Source organism: Heterocephalus glaber, unplaced genomic scaffold (assembly GCF_053883595.1).
Source record: "Heterocephalus glaber isolate CG9 unplaced genomic scaffold, H.glaber_assembly_v1.0 deba00001724, whole genome shotgun sequence".
Taxonomy (NCBI): Eukaryota; Metazoa; Chordata; class Mammalia; order Rodentia; family Bathyergidae; genus Heterocephalus; species Heterocephalus glaber.
Window position 1 is genome coordinate 4,789,878 of NW_028258435.1, and position 23,903 is coordinate 4,813,780.

At 55.9% G+C, this 23,903-nt stretch overlaps 1 protein-coding gene and 1 long non-coding RNA gene across 10 annotated transcripts in view; one reads left to right on the forward strand and one right to left on the reverse strand.

Moving 5' to 3' along the window:
- Hpcal1 (hippocalcin like 1) overlaps window positions 1-23,610 on the reverse strand; it is a 59,083-nt gene extending 35,473 nt beyond the window's left edge. Inside the window, exons 1-4 of one of the 9 annotated variants that reach the window (XM_087199714.1) lie at window positions 23,308-23,527; window positions 22,292-22,457; window positions 9,894-9,990; window positions 9,569-9,691 (exon numbers count right to left, since the gene is read on the reverse strand). The gene's annotated coding sequence lies outside the window, so the exon portion shown is untranslated. Of the gene's footprint in view, window positions 1-9,568; window positions 9,692-9,893; window positions 9,991-10,726; window positions 10,960-22,291; window positions 22,458-22,812; window positions 23,051-23,307 lie in introns of those variants that run through there. The other 8 variants (XM_021248380.2, XM_087199710.1, XM_004869964.4 and 5 more) reach the window with 8 other exon arrangements.
- On the forward strand, window positions 8,352-10,641 carry LOC147821632 (uncharacterized). Its single transcript, XR_015446754.1, has 3 exons — window positions 8,352-8,734; window positions 8,826-8,947; window positions 10,528-10,641. It is a non-coding gene; the product is annotated as an uncharacterized LOC147821632 (long non-coding RNA).
- Window positions 23,611-23,903: the final 293 nt, after the last annotated feature.

Below are 23,903 nucleotides of genomic sequence, written 5' to 3' on the forward strand. Positions count from 1 at the left end.
GTCTGGGAGGCTGAGGCAGGAGGACCGCAAGTTCAAGCCTAGTCTGGGCAAATTAGCAAGACCTTGTCTCAAAATAAAAACAAGTAACAAGGGCAGGGGATGTGGCTCAGTGGGTTCAGTCCTCAGCACTGCAAAACAAACAAAACAACAAGAGCAAAAAACCAAAAAAACCTGGCAGGGACTAGTGGCTGGAGAAGCTGGGGTCTGAAGGAGGGACAGCGGGGGCCACTGGGGACTGAGAGGTGCAGAGCGGAGCTGCCTCACGCCGGTGTCATCCCCCCCCACACACAGCGTTACCAGGCAGTGAGGCACATTTGTTACTCTCCTGAGATCCCGGGTTCGGTGGGCTTGGGCGCAAGGCTTTGCTCCTCTGCGAGCAGCTGTGCCCTGCAAGTGACATCTACCCCGGGACAGCGCCAGGCACTGTGCCCACAGCCCCTTTTCTGGCCCTGGTCCTCCTCCTCCCCCTCGTTCTCTGCCCGAAGAAGGGGGCACCAGCCCTGCACAGCCCCGGGAAGCTGAGGGCTCCAAATCACCACACCTAGGTGCGTATACACATACAGAGCGCACGCTCAGACGCCCCACAGCATCAAACTCCCATTTATTTCCACAATTTTCCTTCTGCTTTGGATACACGGACCATCTGTGCACGCGGCCCTCTGAGTAAACCTTCCAGAACCCAGCAGAACATCCGCAGGGTGGGTGGGCGGGGCCTATGGAGTGTGCCTCGGTTCACGAACTTGATTCTCTCCAGGCTTCTGGTCACAAACCGAACTGGACGAGACCTGCGTCAAATTCAGTGGTCAGGTTCAGGGCTGACCTTATGGGGAAATTTGATTCGGTTCTCACCCAATTCAGTTTGCAACCAGGAATGTGGAAAGAATGAAATTTGTGAACTGAGGCACCGCTATACACGATGAATTTCTTCTCCGGTTCCTCTGTACTAAGTATCTTATGCTAAGATCTTATGGGCATCACATTTGCATTTGGAAAAGCTAAAGAGCACAATAAAGCTTTTGTTTTTCTGTTTGGTTGGTTTTTGTTTTTTGTGTTTTTTGAGACAGGGTCTCACTATGTAGTTCAGGCTACCTGAGCTCCCAGCAATGCTCCTGCCTCAGCCTCCTGAGTGCTTTGATGACAGGCAAGTGCCACTGCACTGGGCTGCTAAGGTCTTTCTGAGACAAATAATAAATGACACCCTGCAACACACGCTCGGCATTAATCACATCCGGGCCCATACAGCGGCTCCCCGTCTCACAAAGGACTCAGCCAGGGCTGCGCAGGGCCACCCAGCTGGCAAGTGACAAAAACTGAGAAGCCCGTGCGTGCCTTCCCTCTGGGGGGGGGGGAGGCTTCCTGGTGTTTCAGACCCAGAAGGTGGGAGGCAGGGAGAAGGGGCAGGCGGGGAGTGCACCGCGTGTGTGGCGTGTGGCAAGCCAGCTTACTCATTTGATTAGAAAATATTTCTGAGCCGCCAGATGGTATAATAGCAGCTGCGATTCTTCATTTCTTACCCGGGCTCCATTTCAGACCCTAGAGAAGGAGTGAAATCCAAGAGGCCACTCTGGTCCCTCAAAGACAGTGACCACCCGAGCTAGGCAAGGAGCCTGCTCTGCGGCGCCTGCCAGACGTAGGCTCCTGCTGGATACGGGGCCCCTCCGGGTAGCCCGGGGCCCCGGCCCCGTTACCTAACAAATCCTGGCTCTGGGCCCTGCACACCCTCACAGGTGACTTGGCTGGGCCCGTGATGGCAGGCCGAGATCGGACATCAAAGACCATGTCTCTGCGGTCCCCGCCAAGCCCTGGAGATCAAAGCCACAGAGGGACAAGCTCACCCCGGCGCCCAGCTGTCTGCTTGCTGGTTCTGCCTTTTCTGATTTTCACTTAGGTTTGTTTGTTTTTTTTGTACCAGGGGTTGAACTCGGGTCCTTGCGCTTTCATAGCAGGCGGTGAAACCACTGAGCTAAATCCCTGGCCCCTCATTTAGTTTTTACTACAGGGACTCGTAGGCGTGGTGGCGCACACCTGTCATCTCAGCACTCACTCCGGAGGCTGAGGCAGGAGGACCATCACAAGTTCAAGCCCAGCCTGGACCACATAGCGAGACCCGGAGAACAGGTGTTTGAAGTTGTGCAGGGACCTGGGAAGGAAGCACACAGGTGAACCTGACCCAGGTGGGGCAGTTACATTGATTTCATCAGCTGGACAGACTCGCTCAAGTCAGTGGACTTCTGTCCCTGTAGACACTTGGCAGTAACAGGGCGACACCACATGGGGCCTGGTGAATGCGCCACTACCGAAAACACGTCTCTCCCTGCACGCACAGCCCCTCTGCAAGTCCTCCAAGTAACAGGATTTACCCCTGACTTTGGCTGAAAATAGTAAATGCCACCCAGCGCCGAGGCTCTGCTCAGTGATACCTTAATGCAGACTAAGCCGAGGGAGCCAGGAGTGACTTTCCTCGGACTGAATGGATACAGATGGGACTCTAAGGGCCATGTGACAAACCACAGGGCATCCCCGGGGAGGGCCTGGGAGGGATCTGTTCACAGCCTTCAGGGGGCAGAGACAGAGCCAGGAGCCAGGAGGGCTGAGGTCTCTCCTGGCTGGGCAGCCCTGACCAGTGTCCCACCCTCTCTGAGCCCCACTGTTCTAGAGGTGGAACAGTGAGGAAGCACTTGCTCCCCAAACTCCACTGAAGACTTGAGTCCCCAGTCCCTGGTAGGGTCGCTGGGCAGGGAGGGCTGGAGCAGTGGGAGGTGGTCAGGATTTCACTTTGGCTAAGGGAGATACAATGTTGCATGCACGCCACCCCCACCGTTTATAAAGTCTAGACACAAACAACACTGTTATTCCTTCCCACACTGAGGACATTCTCGGTGACCCTGGCTCCATGTGCCCTGTCAGACTTCAGGGACATCTTACAGGGATGTAATTCACACCGACAGACACACCTCTGAATCCGAATAAGAGCTGGGTATGGGGGGTGCACACCTGTAATCTCAACACTCAGGAGGCTGAGGCAGGAGGATCGCTGCCAGTTCAAGGCCAGCCTGGGCTACAGAATGAGTTCAAGGTCAGCCTGGACTATATAGCGAGACCTTATCTCAAAAAAACAAACCAAAAATAAATAAATAAATACAAGAAAGGAGCTAGGGCAGAGAGGGGAACTTGCTGCCCCTTTGAGCAGTGTAGACATGGGGCTCTGGGCTCCTGCCTTGGTTGGTGGCAGACGAAGGGTGCATCTGCCATTGGGTCCCCGAGGAGCCTGGAGCGATGGCTTCCTGCCTTCAAGACCACAGCGGTGACTTCCTGACCCCCACACAGGCCTGGAAAGCCATGGAAGCAGCCTGAGGCACAGGCGGGGGGGCGGGGGTGCAGGAATCAGTCACAGGCCTGGTTCATGGCCGGGGGTGAGGGGTCCACAGCTGTGACATGAGCAGTATCTCTGTCTACTGTCCCCTGGCACTTGGGGGCCGCTTAGACCCGCGCAGAGAGGAGAGGGGGCGGGGAGAGGGACAACCCTCATGGGGTGGGGAGAGGCACAACCCTCATGGGGCAGGCCCGGGTGACACAGCGCCCTGGAGTCCCTGAGCAGTGAGCACGCTGAGCCCGGCATGGTCCTGGGCTCTCCTAGTGATTCTCCGTCCCTGACCCCCACGTGCAGGTTTCTGGCTCTGAACCCACGGTCCCGGGCATCAGGACCTGAGCCCCATCTCTATCCCCTGGCATAAGAGAGTGGGCCCCAACTGCAGAGTCCTGGATAAAGCCGTCCCCAGCCTCTGCCAGATGAATGCCAATGAATTTTTCCTTCAAAGTCTGCAGCCTGGTTAGGGAGCTCGGAGGACACCCTGTCCACTCTCACCCCGGAGAGAAGCTGGTCCGGGTAAGGTGTGGGGACCAGCAGCGACTCACTGAGGACAGAAGGGGGCTCCTGGGCCCGGGCTGGAGTGGAAGGATGGTTCCAGAAAAAACAGAAACCTGTGGGGAGATGGGCCTTCATATACAAGCCAGACCAGAGTGTTGCGGCACACGTACTCCTGTCATCCCAGCACTCTGAGAGGCTGAGGCAGGAGGACTGCAAGTTCGAGCCCAGCCCGGGCCGCTGAGTGACTGAGTTGAGAGCCTGTCTCCAAATTTAAAAATAAAAAGGTCTGGGGACATAGCTCAATGTGAAGGCCCTGGGTTCAATGGCCAGTACTCCAATAAACAAACAAACAAAAATAAAACAAAACAAAAAAGAAACAAGTCAGAGAACATGATTCTGCTCTAGGGAAGTTTCGGTGGAATGAGAGGCCCGAGGCTTGTGAGCTCAGGAAAAAGGAGGAAGAGGAGAGACGCTCAGGAATTCAGGGCCAGGGCCACAGAACGGGGAGGGAAGGGCCGAGAGCCAAGCCGCAGAGGCAGAGGGAGCTTGGGGTCAGGGACACTGGAGGGGTGCAGGGTCGAGCACCCAGCCCGAGGTGCCAAAGCCCCACAGCGCCTCCCTCCTGAGTCCCCTAACCCCGGGGACCCTGGGAAGTCTGGCTGGAGGCGGAAGGAGCTGTGGGGACGCAGGAGGACGGTGACACCAGGAACAGGCTGGGGTGGCTGCAGGCACGGGGGGGGGGGGGCAGCTGGGAGTCCAGGACCCAAACACACAGCGAGTGCGAGGCCGGCCTGGGCCACACAGGTAGACCCTGTCTCAACCAACCCAAAAGAAAAGAAAACCAGGGCCGGGGATTTAGCTCAGTGGTTTCTCCGCCTGCTGCGCAAGCGCAAGGACCCGAGTTCGATCCCCGGTACCAAAAGAAAAAAAGAAAACCAAAAGCACCACCAAACAACAGGAAGCACCCTGCAGGCCGAAATTGTCTGTACGGCTGTAACAAGAGGATAGATGCTGCTGTTCAGCTCCTTGAGGCCGAAAGCTGGACTCTGGGCCCTCGGCCTGCTCAGAGGGGCCGTGACCTGCACTCCGGAGTCCATGCACCATCAGGGCCGGCACTGGCCCCCATGGAGGAAAGCAAACCGAGGCTGAGCTACCATAAGCAGAGGCCCAAGTGCAGGTCGGGCGGGAACCCTTCACACCACCTCCCCCAGAGGGCGGTAAGAGGCCCCAGCCCAGGGAAGGGGCTGGCGGAAGGTCTCTCTCGCTGCTGGAACTGCGCCACTGCACTTTGACTTCCGTTCCTGGGGTGTGGCTGGCACAAGGACCCCAGACCCAGGGGTACCCGAGATCCTCCCCATTTCCAGGTCCCCGATCTGCAATGCACAGCAAAGCCGACTGGCCACAGACCCAGGATAACTCTGGGGCCCCGCTGCCGACGCCGGGTGCCAAGTACCCTGGACTGCAGCAGGGGTTTCAGCTTCCAGGCCACCCCAGGCTCCCTTCTATCACAGATCGATATCACAGAGCGGTGGGGTGGCAGGAAGCTCCAGGCTAATTAGCTTCCCCACATCCCCGTGAGCCCAAACCTCCAGGGCAGAGGTTGCCCAGGTGGGGAGTGATCAAGGTGTGGTATGGGCCAGGGCTCCCCAGAGAAGCAGAGCCAAGAAGACAGACACAGAGGCACAGAGGAAAGAGACGCCGTGAGAAGGACTGGTTAGCAGGGTGATGGGGCTGAGAGGTCTCGGACCTTCGCCTGCAAGATGAGACCCAGGGAGCGGGCGTGTAGATTCTAGGCCACGCCAGAAGTTGTAAGGACTTGAGAAGGTGAGTGTCCCAGATCAAGTGGAGGGCCAGGGCCAGTTCACGCCACCATCGTCCTGGCCTACCCAGTTTGTCAGCGCTGGGGCCAAGTACTTGACACCCACCACCTAAAGGAGGAGAGGGTGAATGTGGCTCACGGTTTCAGGGGATTCAGTCCATGGTCAGCTGCTCCAAAACAGGATCATCATGGCAGAAGGACGGTGGGGAGCAAAGCCGCTCAGTGCATGGTGGCCAGGAAGCAGAGCAGGGTAAGAGCACCAAAGAGGAAAGGAAGGCACCAGATATGGACCCCAAGGTCACCCTCCATGACCACGTGGACACACTCAGAGGTGGGCTTTACTACTCCCTGGGCAGCTCTCAAGCCAACAAGGCTGGCAGTCCAGGTTCCTGTCACATGGACACCCAAGGGGTCCAGGCTGAGTGTCACATATACTTGGGTCGCAGTGTAGAGTCTGACATGTTGGAACCATTACCCCCGGACGGGTCACTGAGCCTTCTGGACCTTGTGCGCTCCCCTGTAAAATGGAACCCCAGCTGTCACCTGCCTACTGTGGAGAGTTTCCAAGGAGACAGAGAAGACACACAGGCGGGTGTCACACTCAGTGTCACCATCCCTGTGGGTGTCCTGCTGCGGAACTCCACCCAGAGCTAGAGGACAGAAAAGACTTCAGCATGAGTCCTTCACGCTTCCTAAATATCAGAGGCTGTGATAACCAGAGCTCCTGGGAGAGAAGAGTTATGGAACTGGTGTAGCCACAAATCACCCACTTACGAGGACAGACATAGTAAGTCATTAACGCGAGCACCATCTGCAGCAATGCTTCCCAGGGAATCAAGCCCCTAGGACTCGGTTCTAAATAACTCCATCCTCCACCGGAATAAGCCAACGCTGTGGGCCAGAATTAAGTCCTGGCTGGAGGTGAGCATCCGAACACCTGCAGATGGCTAAAGGAAAGTGGCTCCTGTCTGGCTTTTAAAATAAAAATCGAATCATCACAAAAATTGATCCCCTATGTTAAGGAAACAAAGGCATAAGAGGAAGAGAGCACACCGATGTACGAAGCATCCCATAATCCTCGAGGCAGGCCCCTCAGATCAGCACAATTTACACGTGGGGAAACTGAGTCCCAAAGAAGACAGGGGACTTGCTTTGAGCTCACAGAGCCAGAAGCAAGAACCGCAGCCTGGCACCGGGCAGAACTGGAAGGAGGTATGGGCTCATCCTGGCTGGGGTGACCGGACATCACCCGGTGCATTCTGGGCAACAGGATGCATGGATCAGGCTTCTGCGTGATGAGAGCTGGGGCGAATGAACTGCAGATCGCAGGAGAGGTGGGGAGGGCGACGCTGGACTGCGAGCAGCCTCAGGTGACAGCCCAGCCACACAGGAGGGCAAGAGCTTCTCGGGGGCAGCTGAGGCCTGGGGCTGAGCCAAGCACGAAGGTTGGAAAGAAAGGGCTGCCCGTCCTGGGATGGCTTCGGTCCAGCTCAGCAGGACGCAGGGTGGAGAGGAGAGGAGATGCACGGTGGCTGGCAGCTCGGCATCTGCTGTAAGCCTCGCGCAGCGGGGTTCACCGGCACAGGGAGGGGGAGCACCCGCACGCAGCACCACCCCAAGTCTCCGCGTCACCGGGGGAGGGCGCCAGGCAGGCAAGCAGCACACACCCAGCGGCTAATTCCCAGCCAGCCCTCGTCCAAAATGAGTCAGTCAAGGCTGGCCTTTTCTTTTTGCATGGTACCAGACTGAATCCTGGGCGTCTGCACTGACTACATCGCCAGGCTGCTTTTTTTTTTAAATTTAGAAACAGGGTCAGGCTAAGTCGCGAAGTTGCCCAGGCTGCACTCAAACTTCCGATCCTCCTGCTTCGGCTTCCCAGAGTGCTAGGATCACATGCATGCACTACAGTGCCCAGCTCTGCTCAAGGTGTGGAAGGCAGGGCCCTATCATCTGTGGTGACGACCCGAGGATGGCAGGTGGCCCCAAGGACAGGTGGCTAAGCTTCTGCAACCCCAAGAGGCACTGGGACAAGCACCTCCGCCACGTACTACTCAGCCCCAAATGGGCCTGGGAAACAGGGCCCTGGGTAAAGAGAGGGGGAGCCAGCACACCCGACCCAGCCATGGACAAGTCACCTTCCGGGCCCTGTTTATCCTCAGTACTAGGGATCGGACCCAGGGAGAGCTGAGCCACATTCCCAGCCCTTTCTAAATTTTATTTTGAGACAGGGTCTTGCTAAGTTGCCCAGGCTGGGCTGAAGCTTGAGATCCTCCTGCCTCAGCCTCATGCCTGGCAGGCACTACAATCTTCTTGCCTGTAACATAATTAGGGCCTTCAGGCTGGGGCCGAAAAACAAGCACATTTAAGAGGCGCTGGGGAGGGCCCGTCTGAAAGGAAAACCCCGCGTGAGAAGCAGGACTTCCAGGCCACTCGGGGTTCACAATCCAGTGACCCCCAACAAAACCGGCCCCTGCAGGCATAAAGCAAGGAAACCAAGGCGGAGGGGAAGTGACTTCCTCTCCCAAGGCCCCCACCCGCAAGTTCTGGACGATCCTGAATCTGGGCTTCAGGGGCCTCCGGACCCCAGCCCAGGCCAGGGGAGCCCTGCAGGACCCCGCAGAGCACAGGACACAGCTTGGCTGCCATGGCAACCACACCCCTAACAACTCTGGCATCAACATCACAATGCACCGGTGTTTGCATTTAATTTCTTTTCATTGGCTTTTCCAGGACAGCGGTCCAGGTCTCACCTTCCTAACAGGGTCAGAGAGCTCCCTTGCCAGCAAGGTACTGCCACCTTCGACTTCCACTTCCTCACTTCCTGGCAGGATGCAGCTCAGGGCTCTCACCGGGTCCTGAGGCAACAAGGGATCAGCCAAGGAAGGGACAGTGGGCCTCACCCCCATCAGACCTGAGAAGGGGCCCGAAGTGGAACAGAGACAACGGGACAGGTTTGGTCCCTGCAGTCCAGGGCTCCACCTACCACGACGAAAAACCTACTTTTCAGAAAATGCCAGCCTCTAAGACGTCCCCGACAGGGGTGTTGGGTAGGTACAAAGTGCAGAGGGGACACCAGGAAAAGCAGATCAGCTGCGTGAGAGGAACTTGCTCTTTGATTGTTTTTGTTTTTTGAGACAGGATCTTACTATGTAGTTCAGCCTGGCCTTGAGCTCACAGCGATCCTCCTGCCTCAGCCTCCCGAGTGTTGGGAGGACAGGTGTGCGCCACCGAGCCTGGGGTCAGCCTGCTTTTTGAAGGAGGTGGGTGTCTACCAGGTACAGGTGGGGAGAGGGAGCCTCCAACAGACATCCATGATGTCCGCCGGTGGGCGAGGTCTTAACCTCAGTGACCTCAACTGAGTGGCCAGCTGGCCAGGATGGGGCACAGGAAGTAGGAGAGGGGCCTGCCCCACACAGGTCTGAGCCAGCCCTGGTCCACACAGGGGACTTGGGAATGACACATTCTGGCTTTGACAACCTATTCACTGCAAACAACATACAACCTGGCAAGCAGGGGCTTAGACAAGAAAGGCCTTTCTTTGTGTCACAGAAGGAAAGAGCAGGGGCCTGAGGTCTAGGGCTCAGGCAGTGATTCAAGAGCCCATCAAGGATCTGGTCTTCTGCTTCATTGTCCTGAGCATGTCAATTGCAACCTCATGGTCACAAGAGGGCTGCCCTACTTCCTGAAATTACATAGGCTTTCCAGGCAGGGAGAAGATGGATGGGCCAAAGCCTGCCTTGGGAGTTCGGCTCTTTATTTAGAAAGGGAAGCCCTTGCACTTGGCCTTGAACTAATACATCATGGCCAAAACTCTCTGGCTTCCCCTGGCTGGGAGGTCAGGGTTTTCGCTGTCCAGCCTTCTGGGAGAAAAGCTTTTGCACCTGCTGTTCCCGTGCTGCTGTTCCTCCTTGTGCTCCCAGGGGGCCAGTGCCCTCGTTTCTCTGCTAAGTCACCTTTCCTTGGCTTCCTCTGACCCCTCAAGTAAGACTGCACTCTCCACATGCCTAAGAGAAATGAAACCAGGTGACACTTTGCACACAAGTGCTCCTAGCACCATATCCCATAATAACCCAAAGCAGAAACAGCCCAAATGCTTATCCCAGATAAATAAACCAAAATGTGGGCTACTTGAGTGGGGGAATAGTATATAGTTGTGAAAAAGCAGAAGTATGGATACAGGCTACGACTAGGCAGAACTTTGAATACCTTATGCTCAGCACAGTGGCCACATGCAGAAGGCACTGAGTCCGTGGTTCCATTCACCCTCCAAAGTCCAGACAGGCAAATCCAGAGGTTTCCTGGGCTGAGGAGGACAAGAGAGATCAGGGAGGGACTGCTAACAGCGATACGATTTGGGGGGGGGCAGTGTCACAGTTTAGATCTAGAATGTCCCTATCCTGCGTGTGATGGTGATGGATCAGGGGGCGCTGTGCTCCTCAGTGGATCCATCATGGGTGAGTTCAGGGCTGAAGGTGCTGTAGGAGGTGGTCCTGGATGGAGGAGGTCACTGGGGGGAGACCTGGAAGGGTGAGGTCTTCCCCCCAGCTCCTCCCTCCGCTCTCTGTTGCTATGGGGTGAGCAGCTCTCCTCCACCAGGGCCCTCTGCCATCCTGCTTCTGGCTTGGAGCCAAATGACCATGGACTGAAGTGTCAGATATGACAGGGTCTCTTTAGGTAGCCCAGGCTGGTGTTGAACTCACTATGTAGCCCAGGCTGGCCTGGAACTTACAGTGATCCTCCTGCCTCAGCCTTCTGAGTACTGTGATTACAGTGTGTGCCCCACACCTGGCTGAACTGTATATTTTTATTTTTATTTTTAAATTTTTTTTTTTTGTATCAGGGATCGAACTTGGAACCTTGCACTTGCAAGACGGGCACCAGAACACCGAGCTAAATCCCCGGCCCATGTGGACCATATCTTAACATTAAAAAAATTTTTTTCCCTAAAAATAAAAATTCCACCTCTTACCTGTCCAGCTACTGAACACCCCACTTCCCCTCATTTCCCCGCTTTGCCATTTCTAAGTCTCACTACTTACACACAGAAGTGACAGCTTTCTCCCTGTCAGCGCTCCCGGCCAGAAGCTGAGCCTGAGAAACAGGGACCCGACTTTGGGAAGGATGGGGGAGGGACGGGAGATGGTCAAGGGGCAGGCTGGGGCCCTGATGGACCCGTCGTCCCCCGGAGGGCTCAGGGCTCGGAGCCCCAGGCTCCGCTTCTGCACAGAGGGAGAGCAGAGCACAGCGTCCTGGCCCGTCTCCAAGGCAAGTGGCTGCGGGTGGGAGGGGGGTGCTTCCGGGAGCAGGCGGAGCAGGCTGGGAGCTGGAAGGGCCGGGGGTCAGAGCCCCTCTCTGCCAGGCTCGCTGGGAACCTGGACACCTTCTTCCTTCCTCATCCCTCACGACCTAAGCCCCACGGAGCGTCACGAGTGCCCAGGACTGGCACCGCGGCCAGGTGCTGGGCGGATTCCGGACGAGTCCTGGGAATCTCCACCCCGGGGCCAGCCCCGCGTCCTGGCGCAGTGACCCGGAGCCGCTCACTAAGTCCGCGCTATGGGGCCGGGCCGGCGGTGCAGAACACGTGTTTCTAATCCGAGAACTCGGTGCCGGCCTCGGCTGCCCAGGATGTGACAGCAGGTCACTCCCGCCCTGGGGGACGGAGGCGGCCGCCTGAGCTCCCGGGCTTCGAGCGGATGCGAATGTTTTCCCATTTCCTCAGTGAAGCTCTGGGCCTGACATCTTGAAGGAGGGAAATGAAAACACAGGCTGACCGCGAGCAGAGGAAGGAACAGAGCTGAAGGCTCAGAATGCAAGTTTCCAAATGAGACGCCAGAAAGGAGCTTGTGAGGCAGTGCACGCCTGTCATCCCAGGACTCTAGGAGGCTGAGGCAGGAGGATCCCAAGTTGGAGCTCAGCCTGAGCAACTTAGCAAGATCCTGCCTCAAAGTGAAAAAATATGGGGGAGGCGTGTTGTACTTCAGTGCAAAGGCCCTATGTTCAATCCCCAGTACTAAAACAAAAGAAAGAAAGAAAAGAAAAGAAAAAAAGAAAGATACTTGATCCTCAAATGAGACTTGAGAAAAACCACTGTCTCTAAGTCCCAGGTACCTGAGACCTGGCTTGGTCTCCTCTCTCCAACACGGCATCCAGCTGTCCCACCTCCACTGCACCCCCAGCTGGGTCTGTCCCGCTCCATGTCCCCCATATCATGCTCGGTCCCCAACTTCCTTCCACACCACGGGCAGCCTCCTTGGGCTGGTGACCAGGCCCTCGGAGCCCCCAGCACTGACCAGCTGCCGCCCTCGGAATGCAGTAGCCCCTGCCTCCCCAAGCCTCACCCGGGGGAGGGAGAGCAACCACCCCAGGGGGAGCAGAAGGTGAGATGCCGCCTCAGGCATGGTGGGAGCAGGCGGATGAAGCACTGTGCCACCTTCAGAAAACGCCCCTGAGCCAGGCGTGGTGGTGCACACTCGTGACCCTAGCACTCAGGGGGCTGGGGTAGGAGGGTCGGTTAAGGCCAGCCAGAACAATACAGTGAGACCCTGACTCAAAACAAAGCAAGAAGGCATGGTGCCACCCACCTGTAATCCCAGCACTTGGGAGGCTGAGGCAGGAGGATCACTGGGAGTTCAAGGCCAGCCTGCACTACATAGCAAGAACTTGTCTCAAAAAATCAAAAGAAAAACAAACACCAAACCAAAACAAAACACCTGCGAATAACAGATAAGTAGCTGAGGCATGAGCCATCCAACAGGATACAGGCTGCAGGGACAGCCATGGAGGGTCTCACCTGCAGACTGACAGGGAGTCACCGGCAGACACGCCCAGGTCCTTCTCAGAGTCACACAGTCTTAGGTTGTTACAGTTTTGATCTGAAATCTGGCCCCCCCCCAAACCCAGATGCTAAATGCTTAGCAGCCTGTGCTGGTCTTGGAAGGTGTTGGGACCTTTAAGAGACGTGGCCTCATGGGAAGACAAGAGGTAATTGGGGCGTGGGCTTGACGGGGACCCATCTCTTCCTGTTTCTATTTTTACTTCCTGGCCACCATAAGGTGAGCAGCTCCCTCTGCCATGTGTCCCCACCACCATACCATGATGCCCTGAGCCACCACAAGCCCAGAGCAACAGGGTTAGGGTACCATAGACTAAACCTGGGGCCCTCAAGGCAGGGCACCCTCAGTCTTGCTCCAGCCTGGCTGGCAGCAGGTGACTGCTGGGCTAGAGTGTGCGATTCTAAAGGCCAACGATTGTCCCTGCCAAGCTGGCATCCCTGGCTTTATGAAGAGCCTTTGTTGTTGTTTTTGATAGATGGTCTCACGCATGGAAGTGTTTCTGGCAGAAGGAGGGCGGGAGAGATGGTGTAAATAATTAAACAAAAACAGAACCAAGCACTGATTATGCCAGAAATCACTGTCTGTGTCGGCTGCAGTGTCTGACCTTTGTCTAGAAAAATGCACACGTACTTTTTCAAGAAATATCACTTTAAAGTGTACTGCTTCTCCAGGACCACCGGGGTACCCAGGAAACCACAGACACACCTGGTCTCCACGGCAACCCACCTTCGGTCTCCAGTGATCGGCAAGCAGCTTCCTGCCTGGGTGTTGGATGTGGAATTACCCAAGGACCTGGGTAAGAACATTGGGAAGAACGAGCTCTGAACCTGGAAGCCATATTCATTCTTTTAAATTTAGCTTCCTTATGGAGAAGATCCTGAAAGTATGGTACCAGACGCGATGGAATTTCGCTGAGAACTGCAATTTTCTTTCTCCACATCATAAATACCGACAGTGCACTATAAAGATGTGGTTCGTTAACTGTCGGATCTACACTGAGCTGGTGGCAGAGGCAGGCTGGGGTTCCCCACATTTTACAGCAGTGTTATCTGCCTGGAGGCTGCCCAGCGCCCCGCTTCCCTCTCCCTCGTCCACCCTGAAATTAATCTTTCATTTCAGCCGATTTCTCTAACAGCCTCCTCTGCTGACCTGTCCACTGCTGCTGACTCAATATCCTGCATGGAGCCAGATTAGACCTCTGAAATATGTCGGGGAATAATAGCCCTGGGAAGGGGGCCACCAAAAGACAAGCACGACAGGCACGACGCTAACGAGGGACCCGATGACCCTGCTTCCCAGTCGAGCCAGCGGCAAGTGGTGGCTGAGTCACCTCCGAATGCGCACTGAAGGGAGCAAGTCCTCTCTCGGGGGTTGCACAGAAGCAGCAATGATGATGACGGTGAAGGAACTGGGAAGCTTATCTGCAAACACGGAGCTAGCGCTGGGTGTGGTGGTGCAGGCCTGTGAGCCTAGCACTGAGGGAGGCCGAGGCAGGAGGATGGAGAGAGCGTGCAAGCCCAGCCTGGGCACCCTACCAGTGACTTGGTAAGACCCTGTCTCAAAACAAAAAATAAAAAAGGGGCAGGCATGTACCTCAGTGTGAGGCCCTGGGTTCAATCCCTAGCACTGCAAAAACAAAACAGGCCAAACGAACAAACACAGCTAGAACACACTGGCTGGGTGGACAGGAAGGAGCTAATTCCTGAGACAGCAACAATGACAGTGACGCGAGGGGCTGGTGGCGCCAGGACCCAAGGTATCTGAGCGTGGTGGTGCACACCCTTGGTCACAGCACTCATGAGGCTGAGGCCTTGCAGTCAAGGCCAGCCTGGACTACATAGGGAGACCTGTCTCAAAAACAAACAACAGCAACAAGCCAGAGCTGCAAAGCCTCCTTCCAAGTCATGAAACAGGGGACGCCCAGATTCAAGCAAACAAAAAGAGACCCATTGTGGGAGGTGAGCAGACTGCCCTCTGCCCTCTGCCACCCTAAACGCTGCGTTTCTCGGAGGACTCGGAACATTTTTCTTTCTACCCAGTTTGGGCATTTGCTCAGTGTTGAATTCAGATTCTGGTAAGAGGTGCTAAGGATGTTTTAGGATAAATTCCCATTGATTCCAGGGATCACAGGTCTGGAAGTGGCAGGCTTCAGCTGGTATGAGGCTGCAGAGGAAATCCAGGAGCAAATTAAGAGGATGAGGTCTAGGGATTTAGCTCAGTGGTGCCACTGCCTGCCTCACAAGCACAAGGTCACAAGTTCGATCCCTGGTAACAACAACAAAAAAAGAATTAAGAGGATGAGCAAAGTATGAGGGTGCCTGGGCTTCTTCTTAAATCATTTTTCTTTCTAACTGGAGAAGTAATACATGGCCACTGGAAAATTCAGAATGCACAGAAATACGAAAAAGCAGGGAACAGAAATCCCCTGCAATCTGGGCCACCTTCTACCGCGACGGACGACGCCGAGTGTTGCTTTCCCTTCTGAGTTCTCTGCTTCTCCTGCCCCCCAAAACATACGTGAGCTAAAGCTGTCTGTATAACTCTACCTCTGCCCTCCCAGCCCCACACTTAGGAAAAACGCTTGGATTGCTGATTTTCAACACTTTTAGCTAATTTCCACATTCACTACTGTGTTAATTTCAAAAGAAGTCTTAGGAATTTGCTACAAAGGCCAACTTGAGGCAAAATCTGCTCAGTAGTTCACACAGCTAAACATACTTTTATCTGGAAATAACGGCTCAGTGTCCTATGCAGCTCCTCTGGATGCTGACCTGCCTCAGACGAGAGGCTCAGTCTGCCAGCCTGATAATCCGTGACCTGGTGTCTCTGAATTTAGCCACGAGCTCTGGGCCTTTCTTTCTTGGTGGTGGTGGTGGGGATTGGGAGCAAATCCAGAACCCTTACACTGAGCTACATTCCTGGCCCTTTTTATTTTTTATTTTGAGACACTAAATTACCCAGGCTGGGCTTGAAATTGTCATCCTCCTGCTTCAGCCTCCCAGAGTGCTGGGTTACAGACACATGCCACCAAGCCCGGCTGACTCATCCTCTGAATCTCAGATTCCTTAGTAGTGGAAGTTAAAAGGTTGATGGGTGAGAGCAAAACAGAGAGCTCTGCTCCCCAACTTTGGCTGCCCCCACCCCTACTTCTTCTTCCTCCTCTACGCTCACAAATGGGTTCCTCCGTGGAATCCACTTCCTGGGCACGGTGTTGGGGGTGCAGTACCGCCTCTTCATATGGCAGTTGCTAAGGTATCTCTGCATTTACTAAGAGCTGCTTTTTTGGGGGTTTTTTTGTTTGTTTTTGCAGTCAATTTAGCTGGGCAAATTCTCTCTGCCCTGCACTGAGTATACTCCAGCATTCAAGTTTACATTTTTCAAATATTTCTGCTGAATCATAGAGCGGATGGAGGATTTAGAGGTGATCCAGCCCTAAGCCCCATTACCCAAATGAGAAAGCTAAGATGTGAAGGAAGCGCTCCCCGAGCCAAGTCAGAGCCAGACCCTAGCGGTGTGGTCCCTCCTCTGAGCCAGTGTCCTCCAGGCACTGGCCCAGGATTGATTTTTTTTGGGGGGGGGTTAAACCCAGGGCCTTCAGACTGAGCTGCATCCTCAGCCCTTTTTAGTTTTTATTTTGAGACAGGGTCTCACTAAGTTGCCCAGGCTGGGCTTGAACGTGAGATCTTCCTGCCTCAGCCTCCCAGGGTGTGGGGAGGACAGGTGTGCACCACTACACCCCAATCGTCCCAGGATGTTAACGAATTTGTAGAACAAAAAGGGGCTAAGCAACATGCACAGAAGATGGCACTAATGTGCTGGCCCAGCCACCGGACCTGCAGGCAGCTGCAAGATGTTTAAATAATTCAGTGCACCCACCAACCTACCGCTCAGCGAGCGAGCAAGGGCGGCCAGCTGCGGCCACACATCTGGGCACGCGTCATGTTCCAGGCTCTGTACCAGGGAGGCAGGGGCCACAAGGGGAAGTCCATGGGGTCCCCCAAAGAGCCCCACTGGTACCATCGATCTGCATCTCCTTTGCCTCCATCATCCTGTCCTGACCCCCTCCCTGCTGCGCCCGGCAGGCAGTGGGAAGTCATAAAAAGCCACTGATCCAGCACGGTGCTGCACACCTGTGATCCCAGCACTCTGGGAAGCTGAGGCAGGAGGATCCCAGGTTGGAGCCAGCCTGGGAAACTTAGTGACTTGGCAAGACTCTGTCTCAAAATGAAAAGTAGACAGCGGGTGTGTGTGTGTGTGTGTGTGTGTGTGTGTGTGTGTGTGTGTGTGTGGAGCTGAGTGTAAAGGCCCAGGTTCAATCCCAGCAGTGGCAGAAAAGAAAAAACGACAGCTAATTTGGTGCAGACGGGCTCGGTGACAGGACAGCCGAAGGCCAGGAATGAATGCTGGGACTGGTGACCATGGAGACGATGTGACCCCTAAACGAAGCCGGTTCTGGGCCCCAGACAGGCCGCAGGGGAAGGAGCTATGGACCGCAGTGAGGGGTCCTTCCTGTCCCTGAGGGGTCCCAGGCCATGAGCTGGGACCTTTCACTGCCTGCATGCGGCGCCTCCCTACCTCCGCACTGTAGTGGGAAGGACCCCAAATTCGGACCTCTCACCTGGCAGCGGGCTCCAGACAACTGCCAGGCCGCCCTGCTCCCACCTGGCGAAGCACATCAGCAGGACACTGACTCACAAGAGCAGCCACTGCTCAGCCCCTCGACACGAGGAAGGGACAAGCCGCCCCGGATGAACCGCGCTTCCAGCCTGAAGGAAGGACACCCCGCGGTCCACCTTCGCTGCCTGGGCTGTGCTGCACACATCAGCCCCGGTGGGGATGGCTAGGGCACAGGGAGCCCCCTGTCCTGCCGCCCAAGGCCCCACCTTTGTCCCCAGGCTGGGTGGCTCTGTGCACATCCCGCGATTGCTGGGCCAGCCGTGTCGCTCCAGCCACACGCAGTCTACACCGGACATCTACACCAGACACGGCTCAGTGCTGGGAAGGGTTTTAGACCCAGAGGGCTGGTGCTAGGAGGTTCTCAGTTCCCCCCAAAATGGATTACGGGCAGCAAATGGAAAGGACGGGAGGGACAGGGAGGGCAGGGACTGGGGAGCGCTGTTTTCAGGAAATGCCTGTGCAGTGCGGAGGGGAGAAGGCAGGGAGTGCACCCCAGTCCACCGGCCTTATGCTCTCGGCCCAGGACAGTGACCCCGAGGGTCCCCGGGAGCCTCCCCTGAGGCCAAAGCAGTAAACCCCTTCCTGAGCTACACAAAGACAAGGACCACTGCAGGTGCCTCGGCAACCTGAGATGCTTCTCAGAAAGGGGTGAGGCTAGGAAGACGAACACAGTGGCCCCCAAACTCCAAATGGCCCCCACCTGGGGCCCTTCTGGAAGCCTTCACACACACACCTGTCACCACTGCCCATACCAGATACTTTGAGCCCGAATTGGAAAAGGAATATTTAGTAGCAGAGGAAGCATGACCATCCAAGATTTAAACGGTGACAGCAGGCTGTGCATGGTGGCGCACACCTGTGATCCCAGCACTCTGGGAGGCTGAGGCAGGAGGATCCCAAGTTGTAGCCAACCTGGGAAACTTAGCCACTTAGCGAGATCCCGTCTCAAAATAAAAAGTAAAAAGGGGATTGGGATGTAGCTCAGTGCAAAGGCTGTGGGGTCAACCCCCAATACTGTCATCCCAGCTCAGGAGGGGACGAGACTTATCCCGGGAAAACTGAACCTTCAGCACAGGCACCGAAGGGCACAGAAAGTCGGCACAGATGGGGCAGAAGAGAGTAACCAGCTTAATTCTCGCTTTTACTTCCTGCTGACCCGTCTTTGGCCGTTTGTTTTCCTCTGGGCCTCCACAGATTTTTCATTTAAAAAAACAAGCTCCAGGGGCAGGGGACTGTGCAAGGTCCTGAGTTCCATCCCCGGTACCAAGAAAAAAAAAACGAGCTCCATGCCGTGGGCCTCATAGGCCCTTGGACAGTGGGTGATGGGTGGCAGGGCCCAGCCTGCCGGACCCCGCACCACCCTGCATCTGGATTCCAGCCCCAAAGGGCAGCAGGGCTCAGGCACCAGAGATGCAGAAAGAGCCGGCTGTACAGGAGGTGCCACTGCTGTGCCAGGTGCAGGCAGGGCAGTAACAATGCTCCATCCAGGGGAGACCTCTGGGCGGGACGTCCATCCAGGCTGGCAGGCTGCCGGAAGGCTTCAGACGAGGAAGGGGCTCTGAAAGAGGGAAAAGCGCAGGAAAAGAGCCAGGAAGAAAGGGGCACTGCGGAGACCCCGACAGCTGTCAGTGAGGGACATACACAGCAACGAGGCTCCTTTCTGGCATGACACTGTCACTGTGCACATCTGTCATCCCGGCACTCTGAGAGGCTGAGGCAGGAGGGTCAAAAGTTAGAGCTCACCCTGGACACCTGAGCAAACTAGTGAGACTCTGCCTCAAAATAAATAAACAAACAAACAAACAAACAAACAAACTGCTGAGGATGTAATTCAGTCCAAAGACCCCGGGTTTAAAGCCCAGTCGTCAAAACAAAACCAAAGCAAACCCCTGAATCATGGTAGTGGTTGCACAACTCCATCAATTTTCTGAAAATCATTGAACTGTACACTTTTTTGTTTGTTTGTTTGAGACAGGATCTTACTATGTAGCCCAGGCTGGCCTTGAACTTGTGGTGATCCACCTGCCTCAGCCTCCTGAGCTCTGGAATTACAGGCACGTGCCACCACACCAGGCAGAAGTGTACACTTATAATGGATACATTTTATATGAATTACTGTATATCTTGATATAACTTATTAGAGAAAAAGAAAAGTTTGAGAAAGGTCTTGCAGATAAAGGGCACAGGAGCAAAACCAGGGAAGACATGCAGAGAGGAACCACACACCCCCTAAAGCCTTTCCTTCTTCGGGGTCCCAGAAAACTTGAGCACGGAGCCTTCCTAGCCGAGGTCGGAAGCCCATCACTGGCCCCTCTCATGAGGTAATGGGGACTGGACGGCGCCTCCAACCCCAGGTTCCTGGCTTCTGGCAACTTGGGTTGGACCTCAAGCGCTGGAAGAAAACAAGTACAGTAGCACCCAGAAAACACAGGTGCCAGTTAGTAGGTGCTGGGAGCCCACTAAGCTATTTTGTTTTGGTTTGGATTTTTTTTTTTTGGTACCGGGGATCGAACTCGGGTCCTTGTGCTTGTGCAGCAGGCGGTGAAACCACTGAGCTAAATTCGGATTTTTGAAACAGGGTCTCATTGTGTAATTCAGGCTGACCTTGAACTCATCATGTACCCCAGGCTGGGCTGGAACTCAGCAATCCTCCTGCCTCAGCCTCCTCAGTGCTGGGATGACAGGCCTGCACCTCCACGCCTGCCCTAGGCTTATTTAGGTCAAGGAAAAGAAGCCTAAGAAGACCTCTCTCCTTAGTCATGCCTCAAAAATGCACAGATGTGAACCTCTGCCTTTGAAATTCAATTTTACTTGAAATGACATGGGCAACATAGGGCGCTCTAAGGATTTACTGTGCTTCTGAGATGATAAAAAAGAAAAAAATTCTTTAGACTTACACCTTGCTCATCAGCACCTAAGAAATGTTCTACCTGGGGCTGGGGATGTACCTTGATGGTACCATACTTCTCTAGAAATGTTCCACCTGTCAAATTGTATTGATTACCTGAAGTTTTATGACAACCTGCACCAATTATTTTGGGGGGAGGGGTGTAAAAAGTGCTTTGAAAGAGACATCCCCCATCCCCAGTAAACCGAGGGGCACTAAGAGAGCCCCTAAGCCCATCCCAGCATCTCCATATACAATTATCTCTGACCTCCTAATTAGAGGCTCAATCCAAAGGCAAACGGACATGCAGGTCACAGCCTTACATGAAAACAATGAAGGAACCCAATAGACTGAAAAAACCCGGGCATAGTGGCGCATGCCTGTCATCCCAGCACTTGGAAGGCTGAGGCAGAAGGTTCTCCATGAGTTCAAGGCCAGCTTGGACTATGTAGTGAGTTAAAGGGTAACCTGAACTACACAGTGAGACCCTGTCTCAAAAAAATAAAAAAAACTTTGAGAGAATAGGAAGCCCCCAAAGTAGAGCATGATTAAAATCTACAAGTGTCTGCTCACCCTTAACTCCAAACGCGCGCCCCCCGCCCCCGGCAACGCTGCCAGGGGCTAACACCCTGACAAAATGCACCGAATCCTGAATCAAGCCTGGGCTGGCATAAATTCTAAGCATCCTCCCACATCCAACAAGCACGGTTCAGAGCTGGCTGGAAAGCCAAACCCTGCTACAAACCCGATCCCAATCTAGATAAAACTTGAGCTGCCCAGTAATTTAACGTTCAGGATCAAAGCTGCTCTGGGGCTGCCGTTAGTTAGCACTTTGGGTATTCCCTGGTCTGAGAGTGAGTGTGATACTCTGGCAGCAATATGAGGTCTGGAGCAAGTCGGGAGGAGGATGTAGGGAGCATAGGGAGAGTGCTACTTGCTGCAGACAGAACAGCCCTGCCTCAGTGAGCAAGGTATTGGACGTGGCCAGCCTGAAGGAGGAAGGCGCAGGACCTCAAGCTGCACAGTAAACCTCACTGGGACTCCAGGCGGGGACGGAGCAGGTTGGGCACAAGGCCCTGGCCAAAGTGAGCCTGCGCTTCTCCTTGCCTTGGCTTGGTTTTCTGTGCCACTTTGGGGCCAGAAACAGGGATGGAGGTCCATTCTGAACCAATTTCCCCTGGTGATTTTATTTCTCCTGGAGCCTCTCTGGGAGGGTTTGCAGGAAAGGAACTGGTTCTTGCTGCAGTTGTCCTTCCTAGTTTTCACTTGGTCTGTTTTCTCCAATCACCTGCTGGGTATCTGCTTCCCAAAACCACATCTCCCAAATGGTTCTGACGCACGGATGGTCATGTTCCACCTTAAACACAGCCTGAAAGTGGCACCCGGAGGAGCTGCCAAGGCTCCAGGGTGGGACCACAACCCACAGCCAGGAAAGCAGAGCCCCTGTGCCTTCCCTCCAGCACACGATCCAATTAAAACTCAAGAGCTCAGTAATTACAGGCACTTTCAAAAGTGAAACAGAAATAGATCTAGGGCCCAAGACAGGTTTGCTTGAGACAAAGGGCTGGCTTCAGCTAGAGAAAAGACCAAAACAAAACCGCTTTCTAGTCTGTCTTCTGAGCTTTGAAAGCCAGATTGGCTTTTGAAAAAACCGTTGAATCTGATGATGGGGGAAATAGTAGGATTCCAACCCAAAGTCCTTTTCTCCTGTAAGGCATAAAAATCACCGATCACACAGAAAACAGGTTGCATTTGAAGTAAGGCCAACACCAAATCAGGATGAAATCAGCTTGCCATCCCCCATCCCCCGACAGCCGTCACACAGCTAGACCTGAGTTAGGTGTTGCAATTGGAAACGCATCCTACCCTTGGGCAGCCTCCCGGGAGCCCCTCTCGGCCGCTCCACTCCACGCCATGGCTCCATTTTGAGAGGCCAGGGCACTGTAAGGTCTGCTGCTGGCTTTGCCACCAGGAAGGGTCCTGGAGGAAGGAACTAGCGGATGGAGGGAAGGAATAACTATCTGCGGGGACTGGGAGCTACAAGCTGCCTTGTGGACACGGAGCAGGTGGCAGGTGATCCTATAGCCCAACTCCTGCTAAAAGCAACGCGCAAGGCCAGTGCAGTTCAATTCTACCAGTGGTCGCCTCCGAAGGAAACGCGTTTGTGAATGAAGGTGTGAGAGTCGAAGGATGGGCCCCTCGCTAACCTCGGGCTGCCGCACCAGGCTGATGCCAAGGCCTCCGGGGTGGGGCTGGAGGGTGTCCGATGCTCTGGACGGCTGCAGGGCTCTGCGTCCTGGCAGACACCTTCCTCCGCGGCAAGAGGGGGTGGCCTTCGGGTGATCAAGCCAGGAGCCCCAGATCCATACCTGCCTGAGGAGAGCGACGCTTGCACACAGGTGGCGTGGTCCCCGGGGACCAGGCACTTGTTGAACAAAAGGGATCCTGACTTGCAGTCGCTACGTTCTGGCCAGGAGAGGGACCCCCAACTCGGGGTGCCGAGCCTACGGGTGGAAATGGGCGGGCGCCCCGCGCTCCCTCACACCCTCCGTAGGAGCGGAGCACGCAGCACGGCCGAAACTTTCGCGAACCTGCAGCTTCGCGTTAAGTTGGGGCCGGGAGAGAGGCGCAGAGCACGGCGTGGGAGTGGTAGGGGTGGTGAGAGCCTCGCCCACAAAAAAAGAAAAATAATTTAAAAAGAGAATCCAACGCACGCAGCACCTACTACCTGCCAGGCACGGTGCCAGGAGTCGTTTCGTGCATTCCTGTCCCAACTGTCACCACAGCCCCCAGGGGGCACCTGCCCTCGGCTGAGGAGGCGCAAACAGCGACCCCGAAGGTGGCGCATCCGGCCCCGGGCGCAGTGCGGGGCGCGGGAGGCCGGGGCTCGGTTCGGCCCCTTGCCCGTGGCCCGGGAGGCGGCGCAGATCGCAGGGTACCGGCCCACGTGGGCCTCGCGGGCCGAACCCCGGGCGCGAGCCCCGCACTGCACCGCACGGCAGGGACCTGGGGGCTCGGGCCGCCCCCGCACCCGCTCTGCGCACGGCGACGCCCTCGGCTCCCGCTGGCCCGGCCCCCACCGCAGCGCTGCACAAACGCAGTCCGAATGTGCAGCCCCACGGCGCGCTCACCGACCCCACGAGGACGCGCCAGCTCCGCCACGCAGGACACGGGCACCCCGGACACGCGCGCAAGCTGAGCCCAGCCCGCAGCCCTTCCGTACCGGTCCGGGGCAGAACGCACTCCGCCGGCTTCCTTCCCGAGGCCCGAGAGGTGGCTAGGAGCGCGGGCTTCTGTGCGCCCGCAGCCTCCGCGCGGGTCCTGCGCTCATCGCCGCCCGGAAAGACAAAAGGAAGCCGGCGGCCGGGAAGCCAGGGCGGTGTGGGCGCCGCCGGCCAGCCGATCCTGCTGTCCGCCGCCGTCGCCTGCCCGCCCGGGAAGGAAGGGACGGGAAGGCGGGGCCCGGGGGCGGGGGCGGGGGGGGCCGGGGGCGGGCCTCGAGTTTCCTGTGGGCCCGCCCCTCCTCGACCACGCCCCCCGCATTGGTCACACCCATTGGACCGTGAAATGGCCACGCCCCCGGATACGGCCACGCCTGTTGGTACGCAGCGGTCACGCCCACCGGTGACCACGCCCCCTGGTGGACTTTGGTCGCCCACAGTTTTTGCCACTTGGTGCTGTTCAACCCTCTCTTGGGTCGACCGAGGCACTGCCGGGTCGCAGTCAAGCGTGGGTGTCGGACCAAGGGCGGAACCGAACACAGGTCCCGCCTCCCTAACCCTTGGCCTCTGGCCTGCGGGTGCAGGAGAGGCCAAGAGG